The following is a 16512-nucleotide window of genomic DNA, read 5'->3' as shown; positions in this document are numbered from 1 at the left end:
ACCAAGGCAGAAGCGACTCTCATTGCTGAAGACGACACGTCTCCATTCGTCCCTCCATTCACGCCTGTCGCGACACCACTGGAGGCGGGCTGCACGATTTTCGGGCATGAGCGGAAGACGGCCTAACGGTGTGCGGGACCGTATCCCAGCTTCATGGAGATGGTAGCGAATGGTCCTCGCCGATACCCCAGGAGCAACAGTGTCCCTAATTTGCTGGGAAGTGGCGGTGCGGTCCCCTACGGCACTGCGTAGGATCCTACGGTCTTGGCGTGCATCAGTGTGCCGCTGCGGTCCGGTCCCAGGTCGACGGGCACGTGCACCTTCCGCCGACCACTGGCGACAACATCGATGTACTGTGGAGACCTCACGCCCCACGTGTTGAGCAATTCGGCGGTACGTCCACACGGCCTCCCGCATGCCCACTATACGCCCACGCTCAAAGTCCGTCAACTGCACATACGGTTCACGTCCACGCTGTCGCGGCATGCTACCAGTGTTCAGACTGCGATGGAGCTCCGTATGCCACGGCAAACTGGCTGTCACTGACGGCGGCGCTGCACAAATGCTGCGCAGCTAGCGCCATTCGACGGCCAACACCGCGGTTCCGGATGTGTCCGCTGTGCCGTACGTGTGATCATTGCTTGTACAGCCCTCTCGCAGTGTCCGGAGCAAGTATGGTGGGTCTGACACACCGGTATCAATGTGTTCTTTTTTCCATTTCCAGGAGTGTATAACTACTGTCGCAGGAATGGTTCAAAACAAAGACAGTAAGAAGAGTCAGTTTTCTTGTACTTCAGTCGGCAATGTGCTTTTCTATTTAATTCCGATGCAATTTCTGTGTTTCGTCGACAACAAGAGGGTCCAAGGGATACAGTAAATCTGAAGTGAAGCATCGGAATCTAAAACCTGTCTCACAGGAAAGGTTCAAAACATAGACAGTAAGAAGAGCCAGTCCTCTTGTACTTGAATCGGCGTTGTGCCTTTTGTATTTATTTCCGATGCAATTTCTGTGTTTGATCGTCAATAAGAAGGTCAGAAGGGATACAGTAAATCCTGAAGTGAAGCATCGGAATCTATAACTAGTGTCACAGGAAAGGTTCAAAATATAGTCGGTAAGAAGAGTCAGTCTTCCTGTATTTAAATCGGCATTGTGGCTTTTGAATTTAATTAAGATGCAATTTCTGTGTTTCATCGTCAATAAGAAGGTCAGAGGGATACAGTAATACAATAGTGAAGTGAAGCATCGGAATCTATAACTAGTGTCACAGGAATGGTTCAAAACATAGACAGTAAGAAGAGCCAGTCTTCTTGTACTTGAGTCGGCATTGTGCATTTTGTATTTAATTCCGATGCAATTTCTGTGCTTCATCGTCAATAAGAAGGTCAGAGGGATACAGTGAACCTGAAGTGAAGCATCGGAATCTATAACTAGTGTCACAGGAATGGTTCAAAGCATAGAGAGTAACAAGAGTCAGTCTTTTTGTACTTTAGTCGGCATTGTGCCTTTTGTATTAAATTCCGATGCAATATCTGTGTTTCATCGTCAATAAGAAGGTCAGAGGGATTCAGTAAACCTGAAGTGAAGCATCGGAATCTATAACAAGTGTCACAGGAATGTTTCTAAACATAGACAGTAAGAAGAGTCAGTTTACTTGTACTTAATTCGGCATTGTGCCTTTTGTATTTATTTCCGATGCAATTTCTGTGTTTCATCGTCAATAAGAAGGTCAGAGGGATACAGTAAACCTGAAGTGAAGCATCGGAACCGATAACTAGTGTCACAGGAATGGATCAAATCATAGACAGTAAGAAGAGTCAGTTTACTTGTACTTAAGTTGGCATTGTGCGTTTTGTATTTCATTCCGATTCAATTTCTGTGTTTCATCGTCAATAAGAAGGTCAGAGGGATACAGTAAACCTGAAGTGAAGCATCGGAATCTATAACTAGTGTCACAGGAATGGTTCAAAACATAGACAGCAAGAAGGGTCAGTTTACTTGTGCTGAAGTCGGCAGTGTGCCTTTTGTATTTAATTCCGATGCCATTTCTGTGTTTCATCGTTAATAAGAAGGTCAGAGGGATACAGTAAACCTGAAGTGAAGCATCGGAATCTATAACTAGTGTCACAGGAATGGTTCAAAACATAGACAGTAAGAAGAGTCAGTTTTCTTGTACTTAAGTCGTAATTGTGCCCTTTGTATTTAATTCCGATGCAATTTCTGTGTTTCATCCTCAATAGAAGGTCAGAGGGATACAGTAAACCTGATGTGAAGCATCGGAATCTGTAAGTAATGTTCACAGGAATGGTTCAAACATAGACAGTAGGAATAGTCAGTTTTCTTGTACTTACAGAAATCAGATGGCCGTTATAAGAGTCGAGGGACATGAAAGGGAAGCAGTGGTTGGGAAGGGAGTAAGACAGGGTTGTAGCCTCTCCCCGATGTTGTTCAATCTGTATATTGAGCAAGCAGTAAAGGAAACAAAAGAAAAATTCGGAGTAGGTATTAAAATTCATGGAGAAGAAATAAAAACTTTGAGGTTCGCCGATGACATTGTAATTCTGTCAGAGACAGCAAAGGACTTGGAAGAGCAGTTGAATGGAATGGACAGTGTCTTGAAAGGAGGATATAAGATGAATATCAACAAAAGCAAAACAAGGATAATGGAATGTAGTCGAATTAAGTCGGGTGATGCTGAGGGAATTAGATTAGGAAATGAGGCACTTACAGTAGTAAAGGAGTTTTGCTATTTGGGGAGCAAAATAACTGATGATGGTCGAAGTAGAGAGGATATAAAATGTAGGCTGGCAATGGCAAGGAAAGCGTTTCTGAAGAAGAGAAATTTGTTAACATCCAGTATTGATTTAAGTGTCAGGAAGTCATTTCTGAAAGTATTCGTATGGAGTGTAGCCATGTATGGAAGTGAAACATGGACGATAAATAGTTTGGACAAGAAGAGAATAGAAGCTTTCGAAATGTGGTGCTACAGAAGAATGCTGAAGATTAGATGGGTAGATCACATTACTAATGAGGAAGTATTGAATAGGATTGGGGAGAAGGGAAGTTTGTGGCCCAATGTGACCAGAAGAAGGGATCGGTTGGTAGGACATGTTCTGAGGCATCAAGGGATCACCAATTTAGTATTGGAGGGCAGCGTGGAGGGTAAAAATCGTAGAGCGAGACCAAGAGATGAATACACTAAGCAGATTCAGAAGGATGTAGGTTGCAGTAGGTACTGGGAGATGAAAAAGCTTGCACAGGATAGAGTAGCATGGAGAGCTGCATCAAACCAGTCTCAGGACTGAAGACCACAACAACAACAAATTGTACTTAAATCGGCATTGTGCCTTTTGCATTTGATTCCTATGCAATTTCTGTGTTTCATCGTCAATAAGAAGGTCAGAGGGATGCAGTAAACCTGAAGTGAAGCATCGGAATCTATAACTAGTGTCACAGGAATGGTTAAAAACATAGACGGTAAGAAGAGTCAGTTTTCTTTTACTTAAGTCGGCATTGTGCCTTTTCTACTTAATTCCGATGCAATCTCTGTGTTTCATCGTCAATAAGAAGGTCGGAGGGATACAGTAAACCTGAAGTGAAGCATCGGAATCTATAACTAGTGTCACAGGAATGGTTCAAAATATAGTCGGTATGAAGAGTCAGTCTTCCTGTATTTTAATCGGCATTGTGGCTTTTGAATTTAATTAACATGCAATTTCTGTGTTTCATCGTCAATAAGAAGGTCAGAGGGATACAGTAAACCAATAGTGAAGTGAAGCATCGGAATCTATAACTAGTGTCACAGGAATGGTTCAAAACATAGACAGTAAGAAGAGCCAGTCTTCTTGTACTTGAGTCGGCATTGTGCATTTTGTATTTAATTCCGATGCAATTTCTGTGCTTCATCGTCAATAAGAAGGTCAGAGGAATACAGTGAACCTGAAGTGAAGCATCGGAATCTATAACTAGTGTCACAGGAATGTTTCAAAACATAGGCAGTAAGAAGAGTCAGTTTACTTGTACTTAATTCGGCACTGTGCCTTTTGTATTTAATTCCGATGCAATTTCTGTGTTTCATCGTCAATAAGAAGGTCTGAGGAATACAGTAAACCTGAAGTGAAGCATCGGAATCTATAACTAGTGTCACAGGAATGGTTCAAAAAATAGACAGTAAGAAGAGTCAGTTTACTTGTACTTAAGTGGGCATTGTGCGTTTTGTATTTCATTCCGATGCAATTTCTGTGTTTCATCGTCAAAAAGAAGGTCAGAGGGATTCAGTAAACCTGAAGTGAAGTATCGGAATCTATAACTAGTGTCACAGGAATGGTTCAATACATAGACAGTAAGAAGAGTCAGTTTACTTGTACTTAAGTCGGCATTGTGCCTTTTGTATTTAATTCCGATGCAATTTCTGTGCTTCATCGTCAATATGAAGGTCAGAGGGATACAGTAAACCTGAAGTGAGGCATTGGAATCTATAACTAGTGTCACAGGAATGGTTCAAACATAGACAGTAAGAAGAGTCAGTTTTCATATAATTTAGTTGGCATTGTGCGTTTTGTATTTAGTTCCGATGCAATTTCTGTGTTTCATCGTCAATAAGAAGGTCAGAGGGCTACAGTAAACCTGAAGTGAAGCATCGGAATCTGTAACTAGTGTCACAGGAATGGTTCAAAAAATAGACAGTAAGAAGAGTCAGTTTTGTTGTACTTAAGTGGGCATAGTGCCTTTAGTATTTAATTCCGAAGCAATTTCTGTGTTTCATCGTCAATAAAACGGTCAGAGGGATACAGTAATGCTGAAGTGAAGCATCGGAATCTATAACTAGTGTCACAGGAATGGTTCAAAACATAGACAGTAAGAAGAGCCAGTCTTCTTGTACTTGAGTCGGCATTGTGCATTTTGTATATAATTCCGATGCAATTTCTGTGCTTCATCGTCAATAAGAAGGTCAGAGGAATACAGTGAACCTGAAGTGAAGCATCGGAATCTATAACTAGTGTCACAGGAATGTTTCAAAACATAGACAGTAAGAAGAGTCAGTTTACTTGTACTTAATTCGGCATTGTGCCTTTTGTATTTAATTCCGATGCAATTTCTGTGTTTCATCGTCAATAAGAAGGTCTGAGGAATACAGTAAACCTGAAGTGAAGCATCGGAATCTATAACTAGTGTCACAGGAATGGTTCAAAAAATAGACAGTAAGAAGAGTCAGTTTACTTGTACTTAAGTGGCCATTGTGCGTTTTGTATTTCATTCCGATGCAATTTCTGTGTTTCATCGTCAAAAAGAAGGTCAGAGGGATTCAGTAAACCTGAAGTGAAGTATCGGAATCTATAACTAGTGTCACAGGAATGGTTCAATACATAGACAGTAAGAAGAGTCAGTTTACTTGTACTTAAGTCGGCATTGTGCCTTTTGTATTTAATTCCGTTGCAATTTCTGTGCTTCATCGTCAATATGAAGGTCAGAGGGATACAGTAAACCTGAAGTGAGGCATTGGAATCTATAACTAGTGTCACAGGAATGGTTCAAACATAGACAGTAAGAAGAGTCAATTTTCATATAATTAAGTTGGCATTGTGCGTTTTGTATTTAGTTCCGATGCAATTTCTGTGTTTCATCGTCAATAAGAAGGTCAGAGGGCTACAGTAAACCTGAAGTGAAGCATCGGAATCTGTAACTAGTGTCACAGGAATGGTTCAAAAAATAGACAGTAAGAAGAGTCAGTTTTCTTGTACTTAAGTGGGCATAGTGCCTTTAGTATTTAATTCCGAAGCAATTTCTGTGTTTCATCGTCAATAAAACGGTCAGAGGGATACAGTAATGCTGAAGTGAAGCATCGGAATCTATAACTAGTGTCACAGGAATAGTTCAAAACACAGACAGTAAGCAGAGTCAGTTTACTTGTACTTAATTCGGCATTGTGACTTTTGTATTTAATTACGATGCAATTTCTGTGTTTTATCGTCAATAAGAAGGTCAGAGGGATACAGTAAACCTGAAGTGAAGCATCGGAACCTATAACTAGTGTCACAGGAATGCATCAAAACATAGACAGTAAGAAGAGTCAGTTTACTTGTACTTAAGTTGGCATTGTGCGTTTTGTATTTCATTCCGATTCAATTTCTGTGTTTCATCGTCAATAAGAAAGTCAGAGGGATACAGTAAACCTGAAGTGAAGCATCGGAATCTATAACTAGTGTCTGAGGAATGGTTCAAACATAGACAGTAAGAAGAGTCAATTTTCTTGTACTTAAGTCGGCATTGTGCCTTTTGTATTTAATTCCGATGCAATTTCTGTGTTTCATCGTGAATAAGAAAGACAGAGGGATACAGTAAACCTGACGTGAAGCATCGGAATCTATTACTAGTGTCACAGGAGTGGTTCAAAACATAGACAGTAAGAAGAGTCAGTCTTCTTGTACTTAAATCTGCATTGTGCCTTTTGTGTTCAATTCCGATCCAATTTCTGTGTTTCGTCGTCAATAAGAGGGTCGGAGGGTTACAATAAAACTGAAGTGATGCATCGGAATCTATAACTAGTGTCACAGGAATGGTTCAAAACATAGACAGTAAGAAGAGTCAGTCTTCTTGTACTTAAATCTGCATTGTGCCTTTTGTATTCAATTCCGATGCAATTTCTGTGTTTCATCGTCCATAAGAGGGTCGGAGGGTTACAGTAAAACTGAAGTGCTGCATCGGAATCTATAACTAGTGTCGCAGGAATTTTTCAAAACATAGGCAGTAAGAAGAGTCAGTTTACTTGTACTTAAATCTGCATTGTGCCTTTTGTATTCAATTCCGTTGCAATTTCTGTGTTTCATCGTCAATAAAAGGGTCGGAGGGTTACAGTAAAACTGAAGTGATGGATCGGAATCTATAACTAGTGTCACAGGAATGGTTCAAAACATAGACAGTAAGAATAGTCAGTTTTCTTGTACTTAAGTCGGCATTGTGCATTTGTATTTCATTCCGATGCAATTTCTGTGTTTCATCGTCATTAAGAAGGTCAGAGGGATTCAGTAAACCTGAAGGGAAGCATCGGAATCTATAACTAGTGTCACAGGAATGTTTCAAAACATAGACAGTAAGAAGAGTCAGTTTACATGTACTTAATTCGGCGTTGTGCCTTTTGCATTTAATTCCAATGCAATTTCTGTGTTTCATCGTCAATAAGAAGGTCTGAGGGATACAGTAAACCTGAAGTGAAGCATCGGAATCTATAACTAGTGTCACAGGAATGGTTCAAAAAATAGGCAGTAAGAAGAGTCAGTTTACTTGTACTTAAGTTGGCATTGTGCGTTTTGTATTTCATTCCGATGCAATTTCTGTGTTTCATCGTCAATAAGAAGGTCAGAGGGATTCAGTAAACCTGAAGTGAAGCATCGGAATCTAAAACCTATCTCACAGGAAAGGTTCAAAACATAGAGAGTAAGAAGAGCCAGTCCTCTTGTACTTGAGTCGGCATTGTGCCATTTGTATTTAATTCCGAAGCAATTTCTGTGTTTCATCGTCAATAAAACGGTCAGAGGGATACAGTAATGCTGAAGTGAAGCATCGGAATCTATAACTAGTGTCACAGGAATAGTTCAAAACACAGACAGTAAGCAGTATCAGTTTACTTGTACTTAATTCGGCATTGTGACTCTTGTATTTAATTACGATGCAATTTCTGTGTTTTATCGTCAATAAGAAGGTCAGAGGGATACAGTAAACCTGAAGTGAAGCATCGGAACCTATAACTAGTGTCACAGGAATGCATCAAAACATAGACAGTAAGAAGAGTCAGTTTACTTGTACTTAAGTTGGCATTGTGCGTTTTGTATTTCATTCCGATTCAATTTCTGTGTTTCATCGTCAATAAGAAAGTCAGAGGGATACAGTAAACCTGAAGTGAAGCATCGGAATCTATAACTAGTGTCTGAGGAATGGTTCAAACATAGACAGTAAGAAGAGTCAATTTTCTTGTACTTAAGTCGGCATTGTGCCTTTTGTATTTAATTCCGATGCAATTTCTGTGTTTCATCGTGAATAAGAAAGACAGAGGGATACAGTAAACCTGACGTGAAGCATCGGAATCTATTACTAGTGTCACAGGAGTGGTTCAAAACATAGACAGTAAGAAGAGTCAGTCTTCTTGTACTTAAATCTGCATTGTGCCTTTTGTGTTCAATTCCGATCCAATTTCTGTGTTTCATCGTCAATAAGAGGGTCGGAGGGTTACAATAAAACTGAAGTGATGCATCGGAATCTATAACTAGTGTCACAGGAATGGTTCAAAACATAGGCAGTAAGAAGAGTCAGTTTACTTGTACTTAAGTCGGCATTGTGCCTTTTGTATTTAATTCCGATGCAATTTCTGTGTTTCATCGTCAATAAGAAGGTCAGAGGGATACAGTAAACCAGAAGTGAAGCATCGGAATCTATAACTATTGTCACAGGAATGGTTCAAAGCATAGACAGTAAGAAGAGTCAGTTTTCTTATAATTAAGTTGGCACTGAGCCATTTGTATTTAATTCCGATGCAATTTCTGTGTTTCGTCGTCAATAAGAAGGTCAGAGGGATTCAGTAAACCTGAAGTGAAGCATCGGAATCTATAACTAGTGTCACAGGAATGGTTCAAAACATAGACAGTAAGAAGAGTCAGTCTTCTTGTACTTAAATCTGCATTGTGCGTTTTGTATTCAATTCCGATGCAATTTCTGTGTTTCATCGTCCATAAGAGGGTCGGAGGGTTACAGTAAAACTGAAGTGCTGCATCGGAATCTATAACTAGTGTCACAGGAATTTTTCAAAACATAGGCAGTAAGAAGAGTCAGTTTACTTGTACTTAAATCTGCATTGTGCCTTTTGTATTCAATTCCGTTGCAATTTCTGTGTTTCATCGTCAATAAAAGGGTCGGAGGGTTACAGTAAAACTGAAGTGATGGATCGGAATCTATAACTAGTGTCACAGGAATGGTTCAAAACATAGACAGTAAGAATAGTCAGTTTTCTTGTACTTAAGTCGGCATTGTGCATTTGTATTTCATTCCGATGCAATTTCTGTGTTTCATCGTCATTAAGAAGGTCAGAGGGATTCAGTAAACCTGAAGGGAAGCATCGGAATCTATAACTAGTGTCACAGGAATGTTTCAAAACATAGACAGTAAGAAGAGTCAGTTTACATGTACTTAATTCGGCGTTGTGCCTTTTGCATTTAATTCCAATGCAATTTCTGTGTTTCATCGTCAATAAGAAGGTCTGAGGGATACAGTAAACCTGAAGTGAAGCATCGGAATCTATAACTAGTGTCACAGGAATGGTTCAAAAAATAGGCAGTAAGAAGAGTCAGTTTACTTGTACTTAAGTTGGCATTGTGCGTTTTGAATTTCATTCCGATGCAATTTCTTTGTTTCATCGTCAATAAGAAGGTCAGAGGGATTCAGTAAACCTGAAGTGAAGCATCGGAATCTAAAACCTATCTCACAGGAAAGGTTCAAAACATAGAGAGTAAGAAGAGCCAGTCCTCTTGTACTTGAGTCGGCATTGTGCCATTTGTATTTAATTCCGATGCAATTTCTGTGTTTCATTGTCAATAACACGGTCAGAGGGATACAGTATACCTGAAGTGAAGCATCGGTATCTACACTCCTGGAAATTGTAATAAGAACACCGTGAACTCGTTGTCCCAGGAAGGGGAAACTTTATTGACACATTCCTGGGGTCAGATACATCACATGATCTCACTGACAGTACCACAGGCACATAGACACAGGCAACAGAGCATGCACAATGTCGGCACTAGTACAGTGTATATACACCTTTCGCAGCCATGCTGGCTGCTATTCTCCTATGGAGACGATCGTAGTGATGCTGGATGTAGTCCTATGGAACGGCTTGCCATTCCATTTCCACCTGGCGCCTCAGTTGGACCAGCGTTCGTGCTGGACGTGCAGACCGCGTGAGACGATGCTTCATCCAGTCCCAAACATGCTCAATGGAGGACAGATCCGGAGATCTTGCTGGCCAGGGTAGTTGACTTACACATTCTAGAGCACGTTGGGTGGCACGGGATACATGCGGACGTGCATTGTCGTGTTGGAACAGCAAGTTCCCTTGCCGGTCTAGGAATGGTAGAACAATGGGATCGATGACGGTTTGGATGTACTGTGCACTATTCAATGTCCCCTCGACGACCACCAGTGGTGTACGGCCAGTGTAGGAGATCGCTCCTCACACCATGATGCCGAGTGTTGGCCCTGTGTGCCTCGGTCGTATGAAGTCCTGATTGTGGCTCTCGCCTGCACGGCGCCAAACACGCATATGATCATCATTGGCACCAAGGCAGAAGCGACTCTCATCGCTGAAGACGACACGTCTCCATTCGTCCCTCCATTCACGCCTGTCGCGACACCACTGGAGGCGGGCTGCACGATTTTGGGGCATGAGCGGAAGACGGCCTAACGGTGTGCGGGACCGTATCCCAGCTTCATGGAGATGGTAGCGAATGGTCCTCGCCGATACCCCAGGAGCAACAGTGTCCCTAATTTGCTGGGAAGTGGCGGTGCGGTCCCCTACGGCACTGCGAGGGATCCTACGGTCTTGGCGTGCATCAGTGTGCCGCTGCGGTCCGGTCCCAGGTCGACGGGCACGTGCACCTTCCGCCGACCACTGGCGACAACATCGATGTACTGTGGAGACCTCACGCCCCACGTGTTGAGCAATTCGGCGGTACGTCCACACGGCCTCCCGCATGCCCACTATACGCCCACGCTCAAAGTCCGTCAACTGCACATACGGTTCACGTCCACGCTGTCGCGGCATGCTACCAGTGTTCAGACTGCGATGGAGCTCCGTATGCCACGGCAAACTTGCTGTCACTGACGGCGGCGCTGCACAAATGCTGCGCAGCTAGCGCCATTCGACGGCCAACACCGCGGTTCCGGATGTGTCCGCTCTGCCGTACGTGTGATCATTGCTTGTACAGCCCTCTCGCAGTGTCCGGAGCAAGTATGGTGGGTCTGACACACCGGTATCAATGTGTTCTTTTTTCCATTTCCACGAGTGTATAACTAGTGACGCAGGAATGGTTCAAAACAAAGACAGTAAGAAGAGTCAGTTTCCTTGTACTTAAGTCGGCAATGTGCTTTTCTATTTCATTCCGATGCAATTTCTGTGTTTCGTCGTCAACAAGAGGGTCCAAGGGATACAGTAAACCTGAAGTGAAGCATCGGAATCTAAAACCTGTCTCACAGGAAAGGTTCAAAACATAGACAGTAAGAAGAGTCAGTCCTCTTGTACTTCAATCGGCGTTGTGCCATTTGTATTTATTTCCGATGCAATTTCTGTGTTTGATCGTCAATAAGAAGGTCAGAAGGGATACAGTAAACCTGAAGTGAAGCATCGGAATCTATAACTAGTGTCACAGGAAAGGTTCAAAATATAGTCGGTAAGAAGAGTCAGTCTTCCTGTATTTAAATCGGCATTGTGGCTTTTGAATTTAATTAAGATGCAATTTCTGTGCTTCATCGTCAATAAGAAGGTCAGAGGGATACAGTGAACCTGAAGTGAAGAATAGGAGTCTATAACTAGTGTCACAGGAATGGTTCAAAGCATAGACAGTAAGAACAGTCAATTTTCTGGTACTTAAGTCGGCATTGTGCCTTTTGTATTTAATTCCAATGAAATTCCTGTGTTTCATCGTCAATAAGAAGGTCAGAGGGATATAGTAAACCAGAAGTGAAGTGTCGGAATATATAACTAGTGTCACAGGAATGGTTCAAATCATAGACAGTAAGAAGAGTCAGTTTTATTGTACATAAGTCGGCATTGTGCCTTTTGTATTTAATTCCGATGCGATTGCTGTGTTTCGTCGTCAATAAGAAGGTCAGAGGGATACAGTAAACCTGAAGTGAAGCATCGGAATCTATAACTAGTATCACAGGAATGGTTCAAAGCATAGACAGTAAGAAGGGTCAGTTTTCATGTAATTAAGTTGGCATTGTGCCTTTTGTATTTAATTCCGATGCAATTTGTGTGTTTCATCGTCAATAAGAAGGTTAGAGGGATACAGTAACCCTGACGTGATGCATTGGAATCTATAACTAGGTTCACAGGAATGGTTCAAAACATAGACAGTAAGAAGGGTCAGTTTTCTTGTACTTAATCCGGCATTGTGCCTTTTCTATTTAATTCCGATGCAATTTCTGTGTTTCATCGTCAATAAGAAGGTCAGAGGGATACAGTAAACCTGAAGTGAAGCATCGAAATCTAAAACCGGTTTCACAGGGAAGGTTCACAATATAGACGGTAAGGAGAGTCAGTCTTCTAGTACTGAAGTCGGCACTGTGCCTTTTGTTTGTATTCCCATGCAATTTCTGTGTTTCATCGTCATTAAGAAGGTCAGAGGGGTACAGTAAACCTGAAGTGAAGCATCGGAATCTATACCTAGTGTCACAGGAATGGTTCAAAACATAGACAGTAAGATGTGTCAGTTTTCTTATAACTAAGTCGGCATTGAGCCTTTTGTATTTAATTCCGATGCAATTTCTGTGTTTCATCGTCAATAAGAAGGTCAGAGGGCTACAATAGACCTGAAGTGATGCTTCGGAATCTACAACTAGTGTCACCGGAATGGTTCAAAACATAGACAGTAGGAACAGTCAGTTTTCTGGTACTTAAGTCGGCATTGTGCCTTTTGTATTTAATTCCGTTGAAATTTCTGTGTTTCATCGTCAATAAGAAGGTCAGAGGGATACAGTAAACCTGAAGTGAAGCATCGGAATCTATAACTATTGTCACAGGAATGGTTCAAAGCATAGACAGTAAGAAGAGTCAGTTTTCTTATAACTAAGTCGGCATTGAGCCTTTTGTATTTAATTAAGATGCAATTTCTGTGTTTCATCGTAATTAAGAAGGACACAGTGATACAGTAAACCTGAAGTGAAGCATCGGAATCTGTAACTAGTGTCACAGGAATGGTTCAAAACATAGATAGTAAGAAGAGTCAGTCTTCTTGTACTTAAGTCGGCATTGTGCCTCTTGTATATAATTCCGATGCTATTTCTGTGTTTCGTCGTCAATATGAAGGTCAGAGGGATACAGTAAACCTGAAGTGAAGCATCGGAAACTAAAACCGGTCTCACAGGAAAGGTTCAAAACATAGACAGTAAGAAGAGCCAGTCCTCTTGTACTTGAGTCAGCATTGTGTATTTTGTATTTAATTCCGATGCAATTTCTGTGTTTCATCGTCAATAAGAAGGTCAGAGGGAGACAGTAAACCTGAAGTGAAGCATCGGAATCTATAACTAGTGTCACAGGAATGGTTCAAAACATAGACAGTAAGAAGAGTCAGTTTTCTTGTACTTAAGTCGGCATTGTGCATTTTCTATTTAATTCTGATGCAATTTCTGTGTTTCATCGTCAGCACGAAGGTCAGAGGGATACAGTAAACCTGAAGTGAAGCATCGGAATCTATTACTAGTGTCACAGGAATGGTTCAAAACATAGACAGTAAGATGAGCCAGTGTTCTTGTACTTGAGTCGGCATTGTGCCTTTTGTACTTAATTGCGAAGCAATTTCTGTGTTTCATCGTCAATAAGAAGGTCAGAGGGATACAGTAAACCTGAAGTGAAGCATCGGAATCTATAACTAGTGTCACCGGAATGGTTCAAAACATAGACAGTAGGAACAGTCAGTTTTCTGGTACTTAAGTCGGCATTGTGCCTTTTGTATTTAATTCCAATGAAATTTCTGTGTTTCATCGTCAATAAGAAGGTCAGTGGAATACAGTAAACCAGAAGTGAAGCATCGGAATCTATAACCAGTGTCACAGGAATGGTTCAAATCATAGACAGTAAGAAGAGTCAGTTTTCTTGTACTTAAGTCGGCATTGTGCCTTTTGTATTTAATTCCGATGCAATTTCTGTGTTGCGTCGTCAATAAGAAGGTCAGAGGGATACAGTAAACCTGAAGTGAAGCATCGGAATCTATATTTAGTGTCACAGGAATGATTCAAAGCATAGACAGTAAGAAGAGTCAGTTTTCTTGTAATTAAGTCGGCATTGTGCCTTTTGTATTTAATTCCGATGCAATTTCTGTGTTTCATCGTCAATAAGAAGGTCAGAGGGATACAGTTACCCTACCGTGATGCATTGGAATCTATAACTAGTGTCACAGGAATGGTTCAAAATATAGACAGTAAGATGGGTCAGTTTTCTTGTACTTAACCCGGCATTGTGCCTTTTCTATTTAATTCCGATGCAATTGCTGTGTTTCCTCGTCTATTAGATGGTCAAGGGATACAGTATACCTGAAGTGAAGCATCGGAATCTAAAACCGGTCTCATAGGAAAGGTTCAAAACATAGACAGTGAGAAGAGCCAGTCTTCTTGTACTTGAGTCGGCATTGTGCCTTTTGTATTTAATTCCGATGCAATTTATGTGTTTCCTCGTCAATAAGAAGCTCAGAGGGATACAGTAAACCTGATGTGAAGCATCGGAATCTATAACTAGTGTCACAGGATTGGTTCAAAGCATAGACAGCAAGAAGAGTCAGTTTTCTTATACTTAAGTCGGCATTGTGCCTTTTGTATTTAATTCCGATGCAATTTCTGTGTTTCATCATCAATAAGAAGGTCAGAGGGCTACAATAAACCTGAAGTGATGCTTCGGAATCTATAACTAGTGTCACAGGAATGGTTCAAAACGTAGACAGTAAGAAGAGTCAGTTTTCTTGTACTTAAGTCGACATTGTGCCTTTTCTACTTAATTCCGATGTAGTTTCTGTGTTTCGTCGTCAATAAGAAGGTCCAAGGAATACAGTAAACCTGAACTGAAGCATCGGAATCTAAAACCGGTCTCACAGGAAAGGTTCAAAACATAGTCTGTAAGAAGAGCCAGTCCTCTTGTACTTGAGTCGCCATTGTGCCTTTTGTATTTAATTCCGATGCAATTTCTGTGTTTCATCATCAATAAGAAGGTCAGAGGGCTACAATAAACCTGAAGTGATGCTTCGGAATCTATAACTAGTGTCGCAGGAATGGTTCAAAACAAAGACAGTAAGAAGAGTCAATTTTCTTGTACATAGGTCAGCAATGTGCTTTTCTATTTAATTCCAATGCAATTTCTGTGTTTCGTCGTCAATAAGAGGGTCCAAGGGATACAGTAAACCTGAAGTGAAGCATCGGAATCTAAAACCTGTCTCACAGGAAAGGTTCAAATCATAGGCAGTAAGAAGAGCCAGTCCTCTTGTACTTGAGTCGGCGATGTGCCTTTTGTATTTATTTCCGATGCAATTTCTGTGTTTGATCGTCAATAAGAAGGTCAGAGGGATACAGTAAACCTGAAGTGAAGCATCGGAATCTATAACTAGTGTCACAGGAAAGGTTCAAAATATAGTCGGTAAGAAGAGTCAGTCTTCCTGTATTTTAAATCGGCATTGTGGCTTTTGAATTTAATTAAGATGCAATTTCTGAGTTTCATCGTCAATAAGAAGGTCAGAGGGATACAGTAAACCAATAGTAAAGTGAAGCATCGGAATCTAAAACTAGTGTCACAGGAATGGTTCAAAACATAGACAGTAAGAAGAGCCAGTCTTCTTGTACTTGAGTCGGCATTGTGCAGTTAGTATTTAATTCCGATGCAATTTCTGTGCTTCATCGTCAATAAGAAGGTCAGAGGGATACAGTGAACCTGAAGTTAGGCATCGGAATCTATAACTAGTGTCACAGGAATGGTTCAAAGCATAGAGAGTAACAAGAGTCAGTCTTTTGGTACTTTAGTCGGAATTGTGCCTTTTGTATTAAATTCCGATGCAATTTCTGTGTTTCATCGTCAATAAGAAGGTCAGAGGGATAACGTAACCCTGACGTGATGCATTGGAATCTATAACTAGTGTCACAGGAATGGTTCAAAATATAGACAGTAAGAAGGTTCAGTTTTCCTGTACTTAACCCGGCATTGTGCCTTTTCAATTTAATTCCGATGCAATTTCTGTTTTTCCTCGTCTATAAGACGGTCCAAGGGATACAGTATACCTGGAGTGAAGCATCGGAAACTAAAACCGGTCTCACAGGAAAGGTTCAAATCATAGACAGTGAGAAGAGCCAGTCTTCTTGTACTTGAGTTGGCATTGTGCCTTTTGTATTTAATTCCGATGCTATTTCTGTGTTTCATCGTCAATAAGAAGGTCAGAGGGATACAGTAAACCTGAAGTGAAGCATCGGAATCTATAACTAGTGTCACAGAAATGGTTCAAAACATTGACAGTAAGATGAGCCAGTGTTCTTGTACTTGAGTTGGCATTGTGTCTTTTGTACTTAATTCCGATGCAGTTTCTGAGTTTCATCGTCAATAAGAAGGTCAGAGGGATGCAATAAACCTGAAGTGAAGCATCGGAATCTATAACTAGTATCACAGGAATGGTTCAAAACATAGACAACAGGAACAGTCAGTTTTCTTGTACTTAAGTCGGCACGGTCCTTTTGTATTTAATTCCGATGAAATTTCTGTGTTTCATCGTCAATAA

This window comes from Schistocerca americana, chromosome 9 (assembly GCF_021461395.2).
Source record: "Schistocerca americana isolate TAMUIC-IGC-003095 chromosome 9, iqSchAmer2.1, whole genome shotgun sequence".
In the NCBI taxonomy this organism is placed as follows: Eukaryota; Metazoa; Arthropoda; class Insecta; order Orthoptera; family Acrididae; genus Schistocerca; species Schistocerca americana.
Note: the sequence above shows the minus strand (reverse complement) of the source record.